Here is a 23,793-nt window from a genome sequence, read left to right on the forward strand (position 1 = left end):
CTTCTGCAGCCCTGCTCTATCCATTCTGTGTAAGGACAGGTGATACTGACGCTGCTATTGCTTTATTTGTTCTGTATAAGAATAGATGATGATGCTGCAGCTAGTGCTCTATCCATTCTCTGTAAGGATAGGTGATGCTGATGCTGCTAGTGCCTCGTCTATTCTGTATACGGGTAGATGATGCTGCTGCAGCTAGTGCTCTATTCATTCTGTGTAAGGACAGGCGATGCTGCTGCAGCTAGTGCTCTATTCATTCTGTGTAAGGGTATATGATGCTGCTGCAGCTAGTGCTATCTATTCTGTATAAAAGGTGGTAGAACTGCTACTGTTGCTCATCCTGTGTTGATTCCGTATGAATGTATGAGGGAAGGTGCCAGTGCTGTAGGCACCGATGGCATATCTAATCAGTGTGATGAAAGCTGTATGTTCTCTCCATGTTCTGAGTGTGATTGGGAGATTGTAGGTCAGTATTAAGTAGGTGGGAAAGACAGACTGGGCAATGAAAGCACTTTTTACATCCAATCTTCCCCCAAATTAGGCAAAAAAAGAGTCTTGCACAAAGAGGGCACTGGCCCCTAGGATGTGCAATTGCCCTCTGCTTGGTAGGAGACTGGTGGCGAAGTAGGGACGTTAATTTAAGCAACCTGCCAGGGATAGGGGAAGCGACGTCACACGCCATTTGACCTTTACTTTCATTTACACATGCATGTTTACACATGTACACATATTCACATATTCACACATATACACACACTGTCTCTCACATAAATAAACACTTTTTCACCTACAAGGAAGCACACAACATACATTTAGAATAATTTTTGGCAGGGCCGGACTGGCTACCGGGCGTTTTGGCATGCTGCCGAGCTGGGGGCTGATGTCACTGCGGTGAGGGCTCATTTAGTTGATGGAAACCTGCGTGTGCTTCGAAATAAACAAAGCAAAACGAATTTCCTTCAGCACACACAGGTCCCCATCAACTAAATCAGCCCCCAGCTCGGCAGCATGCCAAAACGCCCGGTAGCCAGCCCGGCCCTCAATTTTTTTGCTTCCTCAGCTGACAGGAAGGGTTATTATGTTTTATAACAGAAATAGTGAATAATGTATTATTCACTGTTAGTGTAATATAAAATTAACAGAAAACAAAGAAAGTGGGTCCCCAGCTGCCCCAGTGTTGCTGCCAATGATTTTGCCACATCTGAGACCAGGGGTTGCAAGGCACAAGCCAGGAGTCGCAGCTGTGATCCCCTTAATGACGTCCATGTAGGCGAAGCTTCCATTTGACATTCTGGGCTGGCGCAGTTACATAAGCAAAGCAATGAACACAGCAAAGAAGGAATACTTATTGCTCAGTGATTGCCGGTGGGGGCCACCGGTACTCATTTTGGGGGCCGGCACTTATTTCGGACCAATAGCAAGAGAGGGAAAAACAGACAAAAGCGAAAGAAGTAGAGAAAAAACAGAAAATCCGCTAGGATGGGAGAACGCAGAATCTTTCAGCAGTGAAATAAAAGGGCAGGGAATGCCTGGTAGTGGATTAAAGACTCCTGGGGCCTCATTTATGAAGGCCTTGCGCTGCTGGTGCGTCACTTTTAACATGGGAAAAAGTGACGCACCGGTGGCGCAAGGCCTTCATAAATAAGGCCCCTGAAGTGGATACAGGAAACAAGCCTTGCGCACTGATTTTTTATAGCGCCCGCTTTGGGCACTGGCAGTCAGTCATTATTTTACAAATTAAGCACTGGCACAGCTCAACCCACTGAAGAGGAAATAAAAACATAAGAAAGCTCATACCTAGAATTTCAATAAAAGCCCATCTGGCAGTGGCAGACAACGTCCCGCCCTCATAGTTAAACCCGTAGGGCTTGGAATTCCCAAAGTAGACGCTCTGCAGCGCTTGGTGCAGACTGCATCCAATGATGTATCTTACTCAGCGACGACAGCAGAGGCACAACTACGCATCTGTTGCACAGCAAAGAAATATTATGGAATTTGAATCAATTCTCCTTACAGGTCATTTCTCTACAGAGCTCTTCTTTTCTACAAAAAAGTATTTTGAGAAACAATGAAGACACGTTTTAAGCAATTAAATAGCTTTTTCCTCCTGCACTTCACATTCTCGCACATGAGAGCTTTTTTATGTGGTTATTTAAAAAAATTCCAGTCGTCTGATGTCCGCCACTTAAAGCAACGGTGGACAACAACAGTCTTCTTTGAGAATTCTTCATAAGTTGGATCTGCTCAGAGGACCCACGCAAATGGTCCTTTTTCAAGAGCCCTTGGCCGATGCTCTTAGACCCAGGAAGCACCCCTCCCCTTCCCTAGGTTACAGAGTTAGGACATGGAATACACGGACAGTCTGGGACTGAGGACCAGCAGCTCTGAAGCAGAGCTTGATTTCACATTCAGTAGCCAGGAATCTTCCAAACACCACATCTAGAGATACTAAGGTCTTTCCTCCATAATTCAAGATAACTGTGATCATTTAACACTGAGCAACCCGACCAGGGTGTTTACGGACCAACCTAGGGACTTCTGTGGAGTTTGTCTGGTGGGATGCTCCTCCACAAATGTCCCGCCTGCCAGACTACAAGTACATTAAAGCCTATGGCACTTGTCATACGGTAGACATGGGTATCCGCCAGGGTTTGACAGAATACCTCATCTCCCAAGCTCTAAATAAGGCCCTAAGTCTCCCCACCAGGGATCCCCATGAAAAGATAGACCCCAAAACCTGCCTACCCAGGACCAGCGTCGCTTCTGCTATCTTAAGATTGAAGAGAAAGGAGATCTGTTTCTTGGTTTCAAACCCAAGAGGACCACTTCAATTCAGGAACTGGCCAGACCTTTGTAAGTAACTTCACATCTGCCACACCCAGGGATGTAACAGATTTCCTTCTCATCCTTGCCAAATAAACAAAGTAGATAATATTATATAAACGCAACAATGGTTCAGGAATTAATTAGAAAGAATAACAATTATAACATATAATGCTGTTACAATCAAATAAACAAAGTAACCCCATCATTTATGCACGCGCCATCACAACGAATGCCTTCAGAAGGCCTGTAATATATCTTATGTTCTCTGCTTTTAGCTCTGGGGATTCAGAAGCTCAGCCCGGGGCTTATTTCCTCTATCACCCACCCCCACTGGTGCATCATTTATGTTTAGTGTCACATTTGGAGGTATCAATCAATCGAGATGAGATCAAAGTCGCAATGAAGAATGCTGTACTCCAAAGTTCCATTAAGAACCAGCGTATCCCTCATTCATTAATCCAATTTAGTGACACTGCTATCGTACAATCTCCAGCATTCCTGCAAACATAACATCAGCCAATATCGGCTAAATAGAAATATGAGATAATAGCATTGGTTAGAAGCTGGATGAATATTTTAAGGTGATGGAAGTTTGCACAGCTGCTACATGTGCTGCACGTGTGTGCTTGTGTGCGTGTGTGTGTATTGCTTGAGTGGGTGTGTAGGTGCACGGGCATGTGGGCGTGGGGGGGTCTCTGTTATGGCATGCCATACATGCCTTTCTCAATACAATGTGTGGATAAGGGCTAATAAAAACGTTTTTTTGCTAAATGACAATATTAGCTGACAACAGATTTTGTGCAGTATGTGAAGCTTGCGCGGCAGCTGCCCATGGGGTGTGAGTGAGGGACTGCAGGGCAGGACAAGTGCAGTGTGGTCATAGCAGCTACTCTACCTATGCTCTGTCTCTTGAACTGCTGCTGCTTCATCTGTTCCCTGTGTGTAAGAGAAGCTTGCACGGGGGCTGTCGCTCTTGCTGTCCCTAATATATACTCAGCCTCATTTAGGTCTCTTATTGTACAATTTACTTTACATATCTGTTAATGGTGATGCTGTAACAAAAGGCATCTCACTTTACTGACCCCGCCCACATTTGTGGTCTTGACATCTGCAGTGGCTCTGGGCTGCTAAACTGCCCCCTCAGCTGCAGGCGCTTTATTTAAAAGGATAAGCATTTTTATTTTCAAATTGCAATGCAGCACCCTGGTGAATCCACTCTATGTCTGCAGGGCAGATATGGGGTGCAGGGGTGCAGGAGAGAAGGAATCTCCCACTTACACCTAAAACATTTCATGTGATTTTAAATTACACATTTAGTCTGCATTCTTAGCTGCAGGACATATTCTAACCATGTAAAAGGAAAAAAAACATTCATGCATTACCTTTTGATAGAAGAGTGCTGCTGAATGGAAATGTATACTGAATAGCTATGTGGGATAAAAAGACTGTTTTCTGATTACTTACAAAACCTCTTCTGGTCTGAGAGTGTGAAGTGTTCTCTTTTTGACCCATTCTGTAGAAAATCCATCCTTCTCTGCCTGGTCACCCCAGATTTTCACCTTTTGCTGGACCTCATGTTTTTGCTGGCTTTATATCTCTGTGCATTTTAACCCTACTAACCTGGAGTAAAGTGCCTGTGTCCCCTCCCTCTTGTAAACATGGTTGAATTGACATACTCCTGATTGGCATACATAACTTGCTTGTATGTCCTAGTGTATGGTACAAAATGTACTCAGGAACCGGATGCTAAAGGCACGAGTGGATTGTGGCACCTATTGTGCCTTCCACTACAGTGGCAGTGCAAAGATGTCTTCAGGTCTATCAATGTATTCTGTAGCAGTGTACAATGTGCAATTTTACCTGTCAAAATAAACCCTTTTGAGAGGTAAAATACAAATGTTTTAAATATTAATGTCACCCATATGTAGCCTTGTAGTTCACATGGCAGAGTGCATGGTATTTTACAGGACGTGTATAAATGTAACATTAATATGTCCTTTTAGTGACTACCACTCAACAGCTATTTTCACTGTGGCAGGTCTGGATGTCCTGTATAGAAAACCAGAGTGTAGATTAAAATACTAATACTGTATCTGGGGAATGCGACCAGCCAGAAAAATAATTAAACAACTATTTTTAATAGTTATCAAAAAAATAATTGAATTGGGAATTCATATTAATAATAAATATTAAGAAAAGGTAGCTTTTAGAAAGTTTCCTCTTCCCCGCCAGAAGTTCCTGAAGGCTAATTTGCATTGGCTCTGCAGCTTCTCCCAGTCGGCAACTAGCTTTGCATTTGTGTGAATAGGTGTGAAATGCCTACCAGAAGCAAGCGATAGGCTGACCTGAACGGGCAGAGATGACTCCATGGGAACTCCGCAGAACATGATGGGGGCTGTGGGCATTACTTTTGACACTACAGTGTCAAATCTTGCTTGACAGGTCTGCTAGAGGCACATATAACCCTTGGGTCACAATTGAAAGGGAAGAGAACATGTTGCTAAGACAATGCTTGTGGATCCACTGTTTGGTTACTGAAGGACTCTGCTTTTCTTCCTCCCAGACAGCTGTTTCTGGGTTTACATATAACACGTATAACACCTAGGGTACAATTGAAAGAGGAGAGAACAGGAATCCAAGACAATTCTTGTAGACCCATTGTCTGGTTGCTGAAAGACTTTTCTTTTGTCCTATCAGACTTCTATCTCTGGATTTATTGTAGATACAGTGGTTGCCTCTAACAGGATTTTATTGTTAGATGTGGGAGGACACTAGGATTACCATAGTGTACTCCCCACACAGACGCCTCAACCCTCAGAGCCCCGGTTGAATGTGGCTGAAGACTTTCGCCAGCTTGAAAATGCCCAAAGTGGGTATGGTTGTCCCCAGAAACTCTAGTCCATTAGGATGTGCTTAGGTGGCATTTCCGCCCACTAGCTGGTGCCAGGCATGAATATGGCACCTCAAGGTACCCACTTCAGAACACCTCCTGGACCCGTGGGAGATCACAAGAGGACTGGACCTGCTGCCTGTGACCTGAGAGGAGTCCTGAAGGACTGGACCTGCTCACTCTTGTTCTCAGCACACAGACTTGGACTCCAGGGTCATAAGCCTGACCTCCTGTTCTGATCAAGCTACAGGAATACACCAAGCTCTAACAGGCCTTTTCCTGAAAGTACCCAACTGTTGGGCTCTGCTTGACACACTGTGAGTCACTAAGTGTCTACCCTGAGGTCCTGGTGGGTGAGGGTGGGGGGGGGCTTTAAAGGTGTTCTCCTGTGGTGGATTGGAACTTAAAGGACTGATTGATAAGGTAAAATCTTTCACCAGGATGAACCTAGTTGGTGTATCTGGCCAATGCTCCATCTCGGTCAGCCTATAATTGTGCCCGATCTACCACAACAAGTGTCTGTTATTGGCGCTTTGTGCTTTTTGGCACTATTTCTACCTTAAACTTGAAAAATTCATATCTACGTATCCCCTTTTTGGATCTTTGTCATTCTGTTAAATACAATTTAATCTATTTTTCTAATTCATCACATTTTTGATTTTTTGTTGTTTACTATTTTGACTTTATTACTGTTTTGGTACTGCATATACACTATACATATTGCTCTAAGTTAAGCCTATTTGCCCTGAGCCATAGCTACCAGAGTGTTGAGCTCATTTTAATTTAGTGACTTTGATGGTTCACCGAAATTAGTTGTGATTATTCCTTGAGGGGAGTAGTCGACCAGTCCAAATAATAATCCAGATTCTCACACACTCTATATGGAGAATCCTTCTGGAACTAAAAAGGAGAAAGGACATCCATGTCTGCAACAGCAAGGAAGAACGTGTGCCTGCCTACCTACCTACCTGGCTGCCTGCCTGTCTGCCTACTTGAAGGGAGAAAATACTACCTCCAGCTTTACAGCTTTATTTGGATTTTCTCTTCCTGTATTTTCGCCAGGGCTGTTAGTAATTGCCTGTTCTTGACACAGGTGGCTAAAGGGATCCACATCCTGGTAGAAAGCCAACTGGCCCCTGTGGAACATTCCTCCTACAGCTTGGGTATATAGAAGGTCCTGATACTTAGGGAACTGACTACGTGCAAACATTCCACTGGGCCAGTTACAACTGAAAATTCTCATGGTTGGCCCTGTAGAAACGTGCTCCTGTGAATTGAGTTTGCAGAAGGCCCCGAGACATCCCTACTGTAATTCCAATGCATTAGTTATGCCTAGATATTTCACCTCCTTATCCCTATGGAAATCCCTTCTGTGGCTGAAGGTTGCACACAGTTTAAATAATAAAAGGACAAGGCATAACTACCGCAACAGCAAACCACCAAATGAAGCCTGAGGAGCCAGTCCTGAAGATTTAATAATGTTTCTTCAGCAACTGGAACTTGTGAATAGCCTTTTAACTTTGTGAACTACAACTCTACGGAGGACACCTTATTATTTTACCACTTCTTTCATTTCCTACAGGATAACATTGAATATCTTTTCCAATTCCTTTCAATGGGACAGTTTTTTATTCTTCAACTATCGATCCCTTTAAATGATTTTCATCTTTTCTGTGACATTTGCAGACTAATTTATAGTTTGGCAGAGAAGGAGCACCACTGCAAATTTCCATCCCCTTCCAGTAAACCTGCGCACACCTTCCCATTTGGAAGTGGAGGAATTGTTGACTGACAGCTAGTAGAGACCCTGCCGCCTCTACCAATGTCAATCATTGGCAGTGGCCTGCTCACCACAGGACTGCTGGCTTTAATTTATCAGGAGAGCTTATTTTTCCTGCCTAGCCTATCTTCCATTGTTAGAAAACCAACAATGAATGAATGAATGAAACAACATGTATAAAGCACGCAGCTACTCTGCAGAGTGTCCCAGCGCTGTCAGGCACTTCCTCACTTAGGGCCAGATGTAGGAGACCAAATACCGGTCGGTAACGGCCGATTTCGGCCGTTACCGACCGGTATTTGGTGTTTGAGATGTAGGGGGCTTGAGATTTACAGAATCGGTAAATTTACCGATTCGGTAAATTTACCGAATCGGTAAAATACCAAATTGGTAAATTTACTGATTCTGTAAATCCAGATGTAGGTGGCACAGTAAACAGTGCCACAGTGCCACAGGCCCTTAAGAATTCGTTATTTACCACCCAATACTATTGGGTGGTAAATAACGAATTCCTGTGTACATACACATCTGTGCATGTACACCTGTGCCATGTGGCACACATACATGCCCTAAGGCACATATGTGTGCCACATGGCCCACAAGCCAGAAACAGGGGTGCTACAGGGTGTCAAAGTGACACCCTGTCTCCCTTGGCAATTCGGTATTTTTACCGATTCGGTAATTACCGAAACGGTAAAAACCGATTCCTACCTATTCGGTATTTGATACCGAATGATTACCTACATTAGATTTACCGATTCATGAATACCGAATCGGTAAAATTCGGTATTTATGAATCGGTAAATCTAATTTACCTACATCTAGCCCTAAATACCTAGGAAACACTTAGTTGCAGAATAGCCAAGTTTTTAGTTGCTTCCTGAAAGAGGACAGTTCCCCTGTGGTTCTAAGAGCCAGCAGGAGTTGGTTCCATGCTTGGGGCCCCAGGAACACAAAGGATCTGCCTCCAGTTCTAGCCCGGCGGACAATGGAAATGATAGCCAGGTGGCTGGATGAAGACCGCAGGGTTCTAGAAGGGGTATAGTACAACATCCTCCTACTGATGCAGCTGGCATCTTTACCATGCACGGTTCTGTGTACCAAAACCAGTGTCTTGAATGTAATCCTCTTTTTCACTGGCAGCCAATGCAAAGCCATGAGATGTGAAGACATATGAGTTTGGGCACCAGATTAAGGATTAGTTTTCCCACTGCATTTTGAACCACTTGCAAGCGGTTCAAAGATAATCCAGCAGACCCAAATATACGTCATTTCCCTGGGCAAGCCTCAGGGGTTGTAGCAGCCTCCACCATGCCCCCATACCTTCACACACACAGATGGAAAGTTCCCTGCACATCAGGAATTTAAGACGCCAGGATGCTGGAGGTATAGGTTAGCAGATTTATTAAGTACAGAGCAACAACCCCTGTTACGTCCTCTCATTTCAGCAACCACCTGTTGTCTCTGCCACTGGAATCCACAATCTAGAATCCAGTGGAGATAGCAACCAGTTGGTAAGATACAACATATCTCCCATCTTTATTAATTAACACAACAAATAACAAACCTTAACTCTAAGCTGCAATGCATAAGAAAGCACAATACATATCTAAAGAACTTAATAAAAATACACGTAGCAAGAAAATGCAATACCTCTAGAAACACACACATTTTTCATGAATAAATATAGTCATTCTTACAAAATGGTTTTGTCTTTATCCGTTCCACTTTACTGCTTCTCACTTCTGGTGCAAGGTAATTTCGTGAAATTTTCCAACCCGATTTCTTTAACCAAACACTGCATTCTAGATCATTTCATAAGGTTACCCTCTCGGTATTCCACCTTTTCCCATCGTCCAACCACACATTGTTTCCAACTACTCTCTTGATCTGCTTGCACCATTTGGACAAGCCTGCCCTTTGACCACCCATCAGACATGCCCTTACCCAATCATCACACACAAATGTGCGTGTATTGTACCTCAGCCTGTCGTTGTGTCTACTCACATACCTTTCTTGATATTCCTTTACTCTGTGTTCCAAATCTCTCTTTTTAACACATTTTGTGTTTGATTGGTTTATCCACGTAGGGGTCACTTTTGTGCTAGCTTGCCTGCCCAGAAGGCTAATTGCTATATTTCCCGGCTATAGAATTGGATGATTCACTTGCATACCTCAAGGGCCTCAAATCGGGCTCACCAGCAGAATCATCCCCAGCTAAATTATTACCTGCCCTAGCATCCACTATAAACCAATCAGTTAATAAGGTGCTTAACTCTCCTCATTCCACAGGCATTGTTCCGTCCCTCTGGAAGCAGGCAAAAATCCTGCCACTCCTTAAAAAACCCAACGCAGACCCGAATGTTTCTACAAATTATAGGCCTATATCCCTCCTCCCGGCCTTCTCCAAAGTGTTGGAGAAATGTGTCAATATAGCAATCACGAATTATGCTGAAAGTCAAAATCTCTTGCACCCCACTCAATCTGGCTTTAAGGCTAACTACAGCACTAAAACAGCTCTGTTAGAGGTGACGGAGCACCTTAAAGATAAGCTTGATCAGGAAGGCAGAGTGATTCTCATACTACTTGATCTGTCAGTGGCATTGGATACAGAGCCACACGTGATGCTCCTGGGTAGACTGAGGAACATCGGCATCGGGGGTCTGGTACTACCCTGGATAACACCCTACATGAAGGATAGAGACAGGACATATGGACTACCCCTTTTGCAGTTACCATGCCCAATATGAAAGTAGGAGCACCTCAGGGCTCCATCCTGAGTCCGACTCTTTTAAATGTATATATGTCTCCCCTAGCATCCCTGGCAGAGGCAAATGGCGTTTAGATAATTTTGTATGCTGATGATACTCAGCTGATTTTTTCATGCGACAAAGGTGCTGACTTGGACGGGGACAAAATCAGATGCTGTCTCACGAAGGTTTTTAAATGGCTTAGATGAACCAGCTTAAGTGTAACCCTGACAAATCAGAAATTGTTTTCTTTGGCCTGCCTTCTGTGAGCAATTGGAGTCAATGGTGGCCGGAGGAACTGTCCCCACGAAGCATTGCCCAATCCACAGCTAAAAACCTGGGTATCCACATTGATAATTCTGTCTCTCTGAGTTCCCAAGTTCAGGCCCTGGTGGGAACATGTTTTTGCATACTCCGTATGCTTAAAAAAATTCCTTCCACCGGCCTCCAGGAAGATAAGGGTTCAGGCGCTGGTGACGTCTAGATTAGACTATGCCAATGGTCTTTACTTGGGACTACCGGATTACCTCCTCCAGCATCTCCAGGTGGTGCAAAACTCAGCGGTTAGGGCAATTTTTAGGCTCAAACCCAGGTCTCATATGGCCCCTCATCTCAAAGCCTTACGCTGGTTTCCAGTGAAGGATCGGATAAAATTCAAGGCCATAGTAATATTCTATAAAGCCCTCCATGGTAAGGATGCCGGATAGCTCAGAAGGCGTGCTTGTCACTATGCACTCATCAGATCGCTAAGATCATCCTCCACTGACTTCATCATCATCCCAAAGGTACGCCTGGCGCGCCGGGGTGATAAATCGTTTAGCTTTCTGGGTGCTCAAGCATGGAACACACTACCAGCAGTATTGAGAGCAACCACTGATCTGACATCCTTTAAGAAACAACTGAAAACCTGGCTCTTTAAGAGTTAAGTCGGCCTCGGGTGCAATCATGCGCGAACCTCTACCGTCGGGACACTCCTGATGGAGAAGCTGTGCGCTTTACAAGCTCCGTTTATTCATTCATGCAAATGGAGTTTCAAACGTGGTGTATGAGGCGTGTTGTGATAACTCTACAACATTTCCTTGACTTCATTCTTACATTCTTTACCACTCTCATCGGCCAATTGCACACACTCTTTCAACACACAATTAAATCTCCGAAGACCATTTTCTCCGGGATGATAAACCACCACTGTGTGGTGTGATTCCCCAATCTTTCCCACATACTTCTTAAATTCTTCTGCTGTGAAATGAGGCCATTATCTGTGAACAGTATGTGTCAGTGTTAAGAACAGTGGCTGAGACATGTAAGTTTAAAGACCTACAGGAGGAGATAATAAGACACTAGGGGCCCGATGTAGGTACCAAATACCGGTCGGAAACGGCCGATTTCGGCCGTTTCCGACCGGTATTTGGCCTACTGAGATGTAGGGGACCTTTTTTTGTCCGATTCGGTATTTTACCGATTCGGTAAAATTACCGAATCGCAAAAATACCGAATCGGTAATTTTACCGATTTTTTAAAATTTGGGATGTAGGTGGGACTACTTTCAGTCCCACAGGCCCTTCAGATTCGGTATTTTAACACCCAATCCAATTGGGTGTGAAAATACCGAATCCAGGTGTGCATGCACATGTGTGCATGCACACCTATGCCATGTGACAGACAGACATGCCCTTAGGGCATGTCTGTGTGCCACATGGCTCACATGCCTTTTTTTGGGGTGCTGGAGGGTGTCAAAGTGACACCCCCTGCACCCTTGCACAAATCGGTAATTACCGAATCGGTAATTACCGATTCGGTAATGCCCATTGATTCCTATGGGCTTCAAGGCCCATAGGAAGCAATGGGGGATATCGAATCGGTATTTACAGAATCGGTAAATACCGAATCTTACAGATTCTGTATTTACCGAATCTGAAATACCTACATCTCCCCCCCTCTAATTTACCACTTCATAAATACCGATTCGGTATGATTCGGTATTTATGAAGTGGTAAATGTAGATTTACCTACATCGGGCCCCTAGTTCATCAAAAGATCCAGTTTTTTTAACCTTCAAGAGAGGTTGCTTGATCTGAAGGATCCTTTTTTTGCAAAAGACTATAGACAGTGCACGAGGTGTGGAAAACATGTCCAGAAATGTTAAAGAACTTAATGATGGTCAGGTTTAAGAAGAAATTGATCTCAACAATATGAATGTGTTACTGAAAACAAAAAAGGGAGTTGAAAATTCAACCAAAAGGCTGTCAGCCTGTTTCAGGTGTAGGAGCTTCAAACATACCCCAGATGCAGAAAGATGTCCTGCTGCAAAACCAAAATGTTTTAAATGCAAAAAATTAGGGCATTTTTTACGCATGTGTAAATTTGAGAGTCAAGAGGGGTGGAAACAGTTAGTGAATGTGGTTAAGGAGTATAGTGGAGAGTATTGTGAGGCTGAGGAGGAAGGCAGAGTTGAAGTATCAGTAAAAAGTGAGAATGATACTGGAGAAATAAAAGATGGGTTTGTCCATCCAAATGAAAATCAATAAAACTAATGTATCTGTTTGGGTGAATTCATGCTCCCCTTACACTATAATTAGCAAACATGTGTGGGACTGCTTAGGGGAGTGCATATTAACTCCACCAGACGTAGAACCTGAGGGGTATTGCTGCATGAAGCTTCCACTATTAAGATATTTCAGTTGTAAATTATCTTATAAGGACAGGAAAATGGATGTGGGGGAAAAAGGGAGAGCCCTTTTGGGATGGAGAAAATATAAAGTGTTAGGCATTATTCTGGATCCCAATCACCCTGAGCAGGTTTGTTGACAGAGGATGCAGAGAGAGCGAAGTGGAGTACTAAGTATTCCAAGTTATTTCCAAGCAAACTTTGATATTTAGACAAATTTGAACATCGCATATAGTTTTGAAGGCAGGGAGCATACTGAAGGTACATAAAGTGAGAAACGTACCATTTGCGTTGAGAGCGCAACTAAAGGATGAACTGGATAGGTGGTGTGAGGCAAAGGTTATAGAGCCAATAGAGTCGTCTGAATGGCTCAGTCCCATGGTTTTAGCACGCAAACCGAATATGTGTCGATTTGAGACCTCAAGTGCAATATTTGGGTCGACCGTGTGAAAATACTGTTTCGAAGTGTTGCTCAAATATGAATTTACCTTTAAAAAATGAAAGACAAGAGGCGTTTGGCAAAACAGGAACAGTTGTTTAATTAAACTCAGTGGGCGGAAAATCACGCAACAGAGTCAGGGTCTGAAGACTGTCTTGAAGCACATTGGTTTTGGCAGTCATTTTATACTTTATATGAAGCATCAGAAAACGATTTATGCATTCCTTTAGTGTGTGGGCCTAGTCAGGGGGCCATAAATAGGGAGTTCGATAAGAAGCATAGGTGGGCCTCGTTCTTGTCTGAACATACTGCAGGGCTGGTGGGTACGTGTCCAGGTATCCGGCCTGAAGAACGCGTGATCACTGCTAGTAATTTGCATGCTTGTTCTGATTAGGGCCTCATTAGGATGGCGGGTGGGCTTTGCCCGCCCGCCACCCTAGCGGTAAACAGGACCGTCCGCCTTACGGGCGGGGGTCCCGGGGATGGCATTAGGATGTGCCCGCCACAGTGGCGGGCACATCCTGTACTTTTAGCATTGTGGCGGGCGGTGCTCTCTGCACCGCCCGCCACAATGCTAAAAATGCATTGCAGCATTTGCATAATGAAAGCGGCAGGCACTGCGCGGTACCTACCGCTTTCATTATGCAAATGCACGGGGGTACCATAGGTACCCCCCGTGTGCACCCCCCTACTGCGCTTCACTCTGGGGGCCCGCAGGGGGCCCCCAGAGTGAAGTCCGCCTGCCTTTCTGTGGAGGCAAAGGCATTGTAAAATGCCCTTAATAATATGGCTGGCGGTGTCTGATGAAGACCGCCACCATATTATTCCTTTTCCGGACTGGCCGCAAGTCGACCAGGGCAGAAAAGCGGCGGACGGTCTTTCTGTCCGCTGAGATCCCCCCCGCCATACTAATATGGCCGGGGGTAAACGAGGGATGATGGGGGCTGGAATGCCCCCGCCAGGCTGGTGGTGGCCTCCGCCAGCCTGGTGGGGGCAATCCGCCCGCCATCATAATGGACCCCTTAGTGTGGCAGCTGACTTTATGGTGTTTTTTAGAATGTGCGCCTCTCCGACAAATGTGTTCTATTGGGGCCGATCTCCTGAGACCACTGTGGTGTCGCTGTCTATCTGTGGGATCGATCTGGGTTTTCCTGTTCGCGCTTTCTGTCTCAGGGATACGTGTCCCCCCACCTGTGATCTGTCAATCAGTTTGTTGCTTCAGGCCATATGTACATTGACATTGTATTGCCCAATATTAACCACGGATTTAAACCTTGAATTTCATTGGGATCTCCTAATGAAATCGTGTCTTACTTCTCAGTATTCGCCTTCATTACCAGAGGTCTAATTAAATTACTAATAGCCCCTGAAGGGATGACACTTTCGCTTGGCAACAAATATTTAATCTGAAATGAGCAAACACTGGGAAGAACTGTTCTGTTTCTACAGGAATCCGAAACGCCAAATGATTGAGTAAAAAACCTGAAGAATGTTGGTGAAACTGAAACAAGTCGTAGCTGAAAGAATTTCATTAGCTCGAGGAAGACACAATGTGTGGGCCTTCAGAGGCATCACCATTCTGCCTCACCATACCTTGTCTCAAGAGGGGTTATACTGACAACAGTGACCTGGACTAAATCTCTCCCTCAAGCAGCACTGCAGCAGCTTTGAAGGCGGCCTCTTTAAAATACTGTTTGCTGAGCAAACACTACTTCTGCTGGGTTCAGGCTGAAAGCATAAGTACACAAGCATAACCGAATTCCAATACCTTTAAGCAACCAAGGTGCCAGCCTCTGTGCAATCGTTTTCAAAGTGCCCTTGGTAAAGTTTGTTAGTATATTGAGAAACGTAAAACATGTTTTACAACCAGGACACTGGCTGCCAAGCCTTCTAAGTAGATGCCTTGCTGCTACTGCTGAGAAAAAGATGTGTAAAGAATCACTGAGCAAAATAAAACTAAGGCCCGTGACTCACAAATTCATATGCATTTGCATATCTATTTCCAAACCTGGGAGCAAATCTCCTCTTTTTTATTATTCAACATTAATGAGTGAAGATTCCACTTAGAAGCAGACTTAAGAGTCTCAGGTGTAAATCCCTGCATATTCATTATTCACCATGTTTGAGTGAAGAGTTCCACTTAGATGCAGACTTACAGGCGAGGGGGCGGAGACTCTTACAGCTGAATTTACAGGTTAGAAAATGCTGTTTGTAACTGTCTACCTGCCACTGAGACAGACAGGTCCCCGTAGGTGAACATAGCGAAATTTATTAAAGTTTATTATTTTTTCAAAAAACGAAATACAACTAATTAAATGTAAAATAATGTTCAGCAGATAATATTACCTTTAATCTATTCAAAGAAAAATATACAAAACACTACCTCTTAAAAATCTTTGTATTTAATTGTAAATTAATTTAAATATGTTAATGCATTTTTAAATGTTATTTTTTAGCAATGCTTTAAAATAAAAACCCTGCACTCTTGCTAACATGCTAAAGTGTAACAGTCTTGGTAATAAGTTATGCATATCTATCTATCTATCTATCTATCTATCTATCTATCTATCTATCTATCTATCTATCTATCTATCTATCTATCTATCTATCTATCTATCTATCTATCTATCTATCTATCTATCTATCTATCTATCTATCTATCTATCTATCTATCTGTCTGTCTGTCTATCTATCTATCTATCTATCTATCTATCTATCTATCTATCTATCTATCTAGCCATCTATTGACCTATATATGTATCTATCTTTATATATTTATCTATCTTCATACACACAAAAAACCATAGGTTTCAGCCACATTATAGTTAGAAATTGGCATTTAAAAAACCTTTGAAATTCACTGAAAAACCATAGGTTTCAGGTACGTTATAGTTACAAAGTAGCATTTAAAAAACCTTTGAAATTCACTGAAAAAAAACATGGGTTTCAGGGATGTTATAGTTAGTTGGACATTTCACTCGTACAAAACCATAGAAATTCCGCCGTTATAGTTATTTGAGCTAACTGTAACTCCTGCCCCCGCAATGCACTGCTGATGACATCACATATTACATCATTCATGACATGGTCAGTGGCATCACTGATGACACCAGTGACTGTGTGCTTCTATAACATTTAAATATGTATTATATATATGCCAAGGTGTATTGAAGAATGTGTGGGTGTATAAGTGTTTGGATGGAGGATTTAGTAGGTGCGTCGCTGACTGTTTAAGTGAGTTATTACATGTGTCTTATTGAATGCATGGGTTAGTGACTAAACTGTGTGAATATCTGTATCAGTCTGTCTGCTGTTGTTTAAGCTGCTCAATGGGTTGGTTAGTAGCTACATGAGGGTCTATATGGGTTATTGATTGGTTGCCAGAGTATTTGTATGGGTGCTTGAGTGTGTGTGTGGGTGCGCGGGAGGTGTGTAACTCTGTGCATACATGTTTGAGGGATTGATTCACTGGCTGTATTGGTTCAATAGTGCATGTGGGAACAGCTGTATGGGTGGGTCAGTGTGTGTATGGGTGTGTTACTGAGTGAATGGATATCTCAGTGGTACATGTTCAAGTAACTACATATGTAAAAGGCAGTGTATGTGAGAGTTGGAGTAAATAAATGACTATATGTGAGAGTTAGTGATTGTGAGAGTGGCTGTATAGATGAGTGTTTACTTGTATCAGTGATTGTATAAGAGATTAATTATGTGTTTGCCCCTTTGCGCGTTTTAAGTTGGGAGATTGATTCTCATTGAGTTCTGAGAGTCCCTGGGACCCAACTAGCCCACCAGGTACCTCCAGTAAGTGCCACAGAGCTGCATTACAGAGAGGTGTAAAAAGGGGCATGGCCTCTGAACACCTCTCTGCAACGCAGCTCCCAGGTGCATACTGGAGGTACCTAGTGGGCTAATTGGCCCCCAGGGACCCTCAGGATTCAAGGGGACTTAATCCCCCAACTTAAAACGGGCCACACGTTTGCACACTTGTCACATCAGGCCACGCCCCCTCCCTGCACCACTGTGCAAACACGCCCCCTGAGGCATTGTAAATTGGGGAACAAATCCCCTTGAGTCCTGAGGGTCCCTGATGGCCAACTAGCCCACCAGCTACCTCCAGTAAGCGCCACAGACCTGCGTTGCAGAGTAGTGTAAAACGGTGGCATACCTGGTGGGCTACTTTGCCCCAGGGACCCTCAGCATTGAAGGGGACCTAATCCCCCAATTTACAATGTGCCTGGGGTGTGTTTGCACTCTTGCTATGTCAGACCCTGCCCCATCCCTTCACCACGTGCAAACGCGCCCCCTTGCTCGTTTTAAGTTGGGAGATTGATTCTCCTTGAGTCCTGATGGTCCCTGGGGGCCAACTAGCCCACCAGGTACCTCCAGTAAGTGCCACAGAGCTGCATTGCAGAGAGGTGTAAAAAGGGGCGTGGCCTCTGAACACCTCTCTGCAACGCAGCTCCCTGGTGCATACTGGAGGTACCTAGTGGGCTAGTTGGCCCCCAGGGACCCTCAGGATTCAAGGGGACTTAATCCCCCAACTTAAAATGCACCACAGGGCATATTTGCACACTTGTCACATCAGACCACGGCCCCTCCCTGCACCACTTTGCAAACACACCCCCTGGTGTGTTGTGAATTGGGTGATTAAGTCCCCTTGAGTCCTGAGGGTCCCTGGGGCCCACCAGCTACCTCCAGTAAGCGCCACACGGCTGCGTTGCAGAGTTGTGTAAAAAAGGGGCATGGCCTTGGACCACCTCTCTGCAATGAAGCTCTCTGGCGTTTACTGGAGGTTCCTGGTGTTCTAGTTGGCCCCCAGGGACCCTCAGGATTCAAGGGGTCTCAATCCTCAAACTTAAAATGCGCCACAGGGGCAGTTTGCACATTTGTCACATCAGGCCACACTCTCTCCCTGCACCACTGTGCAAACGTGCCCCCTGGAGCGTTGCAAATTGGGGGATTACATCCCCTTGAGGGTCCCTGGGGACCAACTAGCCCACCAGCTACCTCCAGTAAGCACCGGAGAGCTGCGTTGCAGAGAGGTGTAAAAAGGGACATGGCCTCTCAACATCTCTCCGCAACGCAGCCCCCTGGCACATACTGGAAGTACCTGGTGGGCTAGTTCACCCCCAGGGACCCTCAGGATTGAAGGGGACTTAATCCCCCAATTTACAATGTGCCTGGGGTTTGTTTGCACACTTGCTATGTCAGGCCCCGCCCCCACCCTTCAACACTGTGCAAGCGCACCCCCTGGCACGTTTTAATTGGGGGGATTAATTCCCCTTCAGTCCTGATGGTCCCTGGGGGCCAACTAGCCCACCAGGTACCTCCAGTAAGTGCCACAGAGCTGCATTGCAGAGAGGTGTAAAAAGGGGCGTGGCCTCTGAACACCTCTCTGCAACGCAGCTCCCTGGTGCATACTGGAGGTACCTAGTGGGCTAGTTGGCCCCCAGGGACCCTCAGGATTCAAGGGGACTTAATCCCCCAACTTAAAATGCACCACAGGGCATATTTGCACACTTGTCACATCAGACCACGGCCCCTCCCTGCACCACTTTGCAAACACACCCCCTGGTGTGTTGTGAATTGGGTGATTAAGTCCCCTTGAGTCCTGAGGGTCCCTGGGGCCCACCAGCTACCTCCAGTAAGCGCCACACAGCTGTGTTGCAGAGTTGTGTAAAAAAGGGGCATGGCCTTGGACCACCTCTCTGCAATGAAGCTCTCTGGCGTTTACTGGAGGTTCCTGGTGTTCTAGTTGGCCCCCAGGGACCCTCAGGATTCAAGGGGTCTCAATCCTCAAACTTAAAATGCGCCACAGGGGCAGTTTGCACATTTGTCACATCAGGCCACACTCTCTCCCTGCACCACTGTGCAAACGTGCCCCCTGGAGCGTTGCAAATTGGGGGATTACATCCCCTTGAGGGTCCCTGGGGACCAACTAGCCCACCAGCTACCTCCAGTAAGCACCGGAGAGCTGCGTTGCAGAGAGGTGTAAAAAGGGACATGGCCTCTCAACATCTCTCCGCAACGCAGCCCCCTGGCACATACTGGAAGTACCTGGTGGGCTAGTTCACCCCCAGGGACCCTCAGGATTGAAGGGGACTTAATCCCCCAATTTACAATGTGCCTGGGGTGTGTTTGCACACTTGCTATGTCAGGCCCCGCCCCCACCCTTCAACACTGTGCAAGCGCACCCCCTGGCACGTTTTAATTGGGGGGATTAATTCCCCTTCAGTCCTGATGGTCCCTGTGGGCCAACTAGTGCACCAGGTACCTCCAGTAAGCGCCACAGAGATGTGTTGCAGAGAGAAGTAAAAAGAGGCATGGCCTCTGAACACTTCTCTGCAACGCAGCTCCCTGGGGCATACTGGGGGTACCTACTGGGCTAGTTGGCCCCCAGGGACCCTCAGAATACAAGGGGACTTAATCCCCCAACTTAAAACGAACCACAGGGTGCGTTTGCACACTTGTCACATCAGGCCATGCCCCCTCCTTGCACCACTTTGCATATGCACCCCCTGGTGCGTTGTAAATTGGGGGATTAAGTCCCCTTGAGTCCTGAGGGTCCCTGGGGGCCAACCAGCCCACCAGCTACCTCCAGTAAGTGCCACAGAGCTGCGTTGCAGAGTGATGTTCACCAAAGGCTTTATTCATTTCATGGCAACCAGCAGCTTCTTTCAGGGTAAAATTACGCTGACACGTTTCGAGGTCACAGCCTTTTCATCATGGGCAGCTTTGAGAAACGCACAGATGCCTCCAATGCTTTAAAATGCAAATCTCCTCTTGGGGATATATATATATATGTATAGATACAGCCCGTGACTTAACCAGGGAAACGGGATTACGGTACCCAAGTTTCAGGGCCCGGTTACTCCCTTAATGTTGGGCCTGGAACGTTGGGGACCCAAGGGGGTGCTGGACTTTTATTACAGAGTCTCTCCTTGCCATCAAAGGCCCCCCTCCCTTGCCAGGTACTACAGCATCTATTTTAGAATCATTGCGAGGCTCCATTGACATTACTCACCTGAACAGTGTGCTATGGGAGCTGTAGTTCACCTAAATCGAACTGCAGCTGCAACTGATCAGCAGGAGTCAGCTGACCTCCCCACATTTGGAGGACTACAGTATATTAAGGAAGGGAGGAAGAGTTTTTCTGTGCAGCAGGTGGCGTCCGAAGAAGGCGAGAGGCGAAATGCATTATGCCTAATGCTAGCAGACATTAAAGCACTTCCCAAAGGGTCCCCGCTGTGTCCTCTGGCTTCTTTTTATGGAGAAGGTTTTTGCGCATATATATATATATATATAGTTTGGTAGTGTGTCTTCTATGTCACTTTATCACGTGATGGTGTAAAAAAATGCCCGGGAAAAACTTTATGTATTTAAGCCATTATGAACTTACTGACATTTGATCTGTGAACAAGGGCGGACGCCCGAAACGCGTAAGATCTGGTGGCCTTGAACGCAATAAAATCGTTTTAGCCCACAAACGGACGTTGGAGTGGCGTGGCTTTCTTTCTTGGCTGTTTGGCGGCGGCTGCTGCGAGGCTTTGAGGAGAGAGCTGCATCTACGCATATATATATATATATATATACACATATATATTCACTGAAAAAAACTCCTAAGGTTACAGGGCAATTATATTTAGGAATTTGCATGTAAAAAACCATCGAAATTTACTGAAAATGCAATGGTTACAAAGACGTTATAGTTGGGAAATCATGGGCTAGATGTAGGCAAATAGAATTTACTGATTCTAAAATACCGAATTTTACCGATTTGGTATTTTAGAATCGGTAAATCCTATGTAGGTAAAAAATCGGTAAAAAATACCGAATCGGTAAGATTCGGTATTTACCGTATCAGTATTTACCAATTTGATATTTGCCATTGATTCCTATGGGCCTGGAGGCCCAAAGGAATGAATGTCACTTACCGAATCGTTAAATAACGATTCGGTAAAATTGGGAAAAAGTCAAGGGTGGCAGGGTGTCACTTTGACACCCTGTTGCACCCCTGATTAGTGCTGGTGTGCACATGTGGCATACATACATGCCCTAATGGCATGTATGTCTGTCACATGGCACAGGTGTAAATGCACATTTATGCATTTACATAGGAATTCCTTATTTATCACCAACTAATAGTTGGTGGTAAATAATTAATTCTTAAAGCCCAGAAGCACTCTTTTAAGTGCTTCCTACATCTCATTTACCGATTCGGTAAATACCGAATCGGTAAATGATGATTCGGTGGGTACATGACTGACATGATTAGGTGTTTCAGTGAATGTACGGGTGAATGACTGGTTTTGTGAATGTTTGTATCAGTCTGTCAGTTGGTGTCTAAGTGGTTGTATGGGTGTGTGAATGGGCATGTGAGTGGGTGATTGATTGGTTGTCTGAGTACCTGTATGACTGTTTGTGTGGGTGGGTGAGTGTGTGTGTGTGTGACTACCTGTATGAATGAGTGAATGAGTGAGTCAGTGGCTATATAGGTTAGTGAGTGTGTGTCTGAAGGGCTGTATGGGTGAGTTGGTGTGTGTATGGCTGTGTGGTTGATTGAGTGGGTGTGTCAGGGGTATGTGGGTGAGTAACTGGGTATGCGAAAGTGAGTGATGGGATATATGAGTGACCATATGGCTGACTGAATGTGAGAGTGGCTGTAAGGGTGAGTGTGTGCTTGTGTCAGTGACTGTATAGGTGAGCGAGTATGTGTCTATATGTTTGAGTAAGTCAGTGGATGCATGTAACTGTATGGGTGAGTAAGTGACTGTTTGATTGACTGTATGGTGAGTGATTGGTTTTGTGAGTAGCTCTACGGGTGACTGACTCAGTGTGTAAGTGGCTGTATGAATGGATATGTCAGTGGCTGTATTAGTGAGTGAGTGGGTGTATGAGTGGCTGTATGTGTGAGTGAGTGGATTTGTATATAGATCTATGAATCAGTGAGCGGGTGTGTAAGCACTGGTGTGGGTCTGTGAATGGGTTTGTGAATGGTTGTGTGGGAGTGGGAGTGGGTCTTTGAATGCTTCTTGGGGTGTGAGTGGGTGCATAATTGATTTTGCAAATGATGTCATTTGAGATGTCATCAGTGATGTCACTGACCATGTCATGAGTGATGTAATATGTGAAGTCAGAAGGAGTGCATTGTGGGGACGTGAGGTAAAGTTAGCTCAGCTAACTATAACTGCTGAATTTCACTGCTTTTGCAGGAGTGAAACCTGAGATAACTATAACGCACCTTTGGTTTTTTTTCAGTAAATTTCTATGGTTTTTAAAATTCAATTTCCTAACTATAACATCCCTGTAACCTTTGGCTTTTTCAGTGAATTTCTACGTGTTTTTAAATTCGAATTCCCAATTATAAAGTCCCTGCAACCCTTGGTTTTTTTCTGTGAATTCTATGGTTTTTTAAGTAGCAGTCGAGTCTGCAGAGACGTGGAGAAAGTGGGCTGGGCCTCTGATCATCACTCAGGAATCCTGCTGTGTAGGACTTACAGAAGGTACCAGGAGGACTTTTTGGCCCCCAAAGTCCCTTAGGAGAAAAGTGGATTTCATACCCAACCAGTAGTTATGTTATGTAATGTTAACCTCAATTTATAAAGTGCACGGCTGCTCGGAAGTGTCCTGGCGTGGAAGCCTTATGGTGGAGACGGAAGAGGGCTGACCCGGCAACGAGATTACTTAATAGCAGGTTTTTTAACAGTTTTTTTAACAACCTGAGGTCCTCGATATTTCGTAGTTCGAAGGGCAGAGCATTCCAAGCCATGGCCGCTCTAACAGAAAGAGCTCTGCTGCCCAAACTAGTCAGGCGGTACCTAGGTACAACAGCAAGGCATTGGCCTGTAGAGCATAGATGACGGGGTGGCACATAGAACAAAAAGCATCTCCTAAGATACTGAGGCCCTGCTTTATAGAGGGCACCGTGCCCCAGTGTAAGAGCCTTGAATAGTATCCGTTGCTCAACCGGGAGCCAATGCAGATCCCATAGGGTCTGCCTAATGCTAGATCTGCATGGCGTACCAAATAAAGCTCTGGTCATCGCGTTCTGGACAATCTGCAGCTTTTTTAGCTGATATGCCAGGAGACCAATGTACAAGGCATTGGCATAGTCCAGCCTTGACCGGATGAAAGCACGGGTCACCATTTCCTTAGCCACTTTGGGCAGGAGGAGTAGCAACTTCTTTAAGCGTTTCAGTGTACCAAAGCACACACCAGACAGTTTATTAATCTGGGGCAAGAATTTTAAATCCTCACCGAACCAAACCCCCATATTTTTTGCCAGGCTCCCCAAAGACTTAGACAGGGGGTAGCCCACTGGCCAAATGTCCTCCCTGAAAGGCGGGGGGAAGGAACCATAGAGGAGCACCTCCGATTTCTCCTCCATGCATTTCAGTTAGGCCTTTGCTAGCCATTTAAAAACCTCAGCAAGACAGTTTT

Source organism: Lissotriton vulgaris, chromosome 2_1, assembly GCF_964263255.1.
Source record: "Lissotriton vulgaris chromosome 2_1, aLisVul1.2, whole genome shotgun sequence".
Classification (NCBI taxonomy): Eukaryota; Metazoa; Chordata; class Amphibia; order Caudata; family Salamandridae; genus Lissotriton; species Lissotriton vulgaris.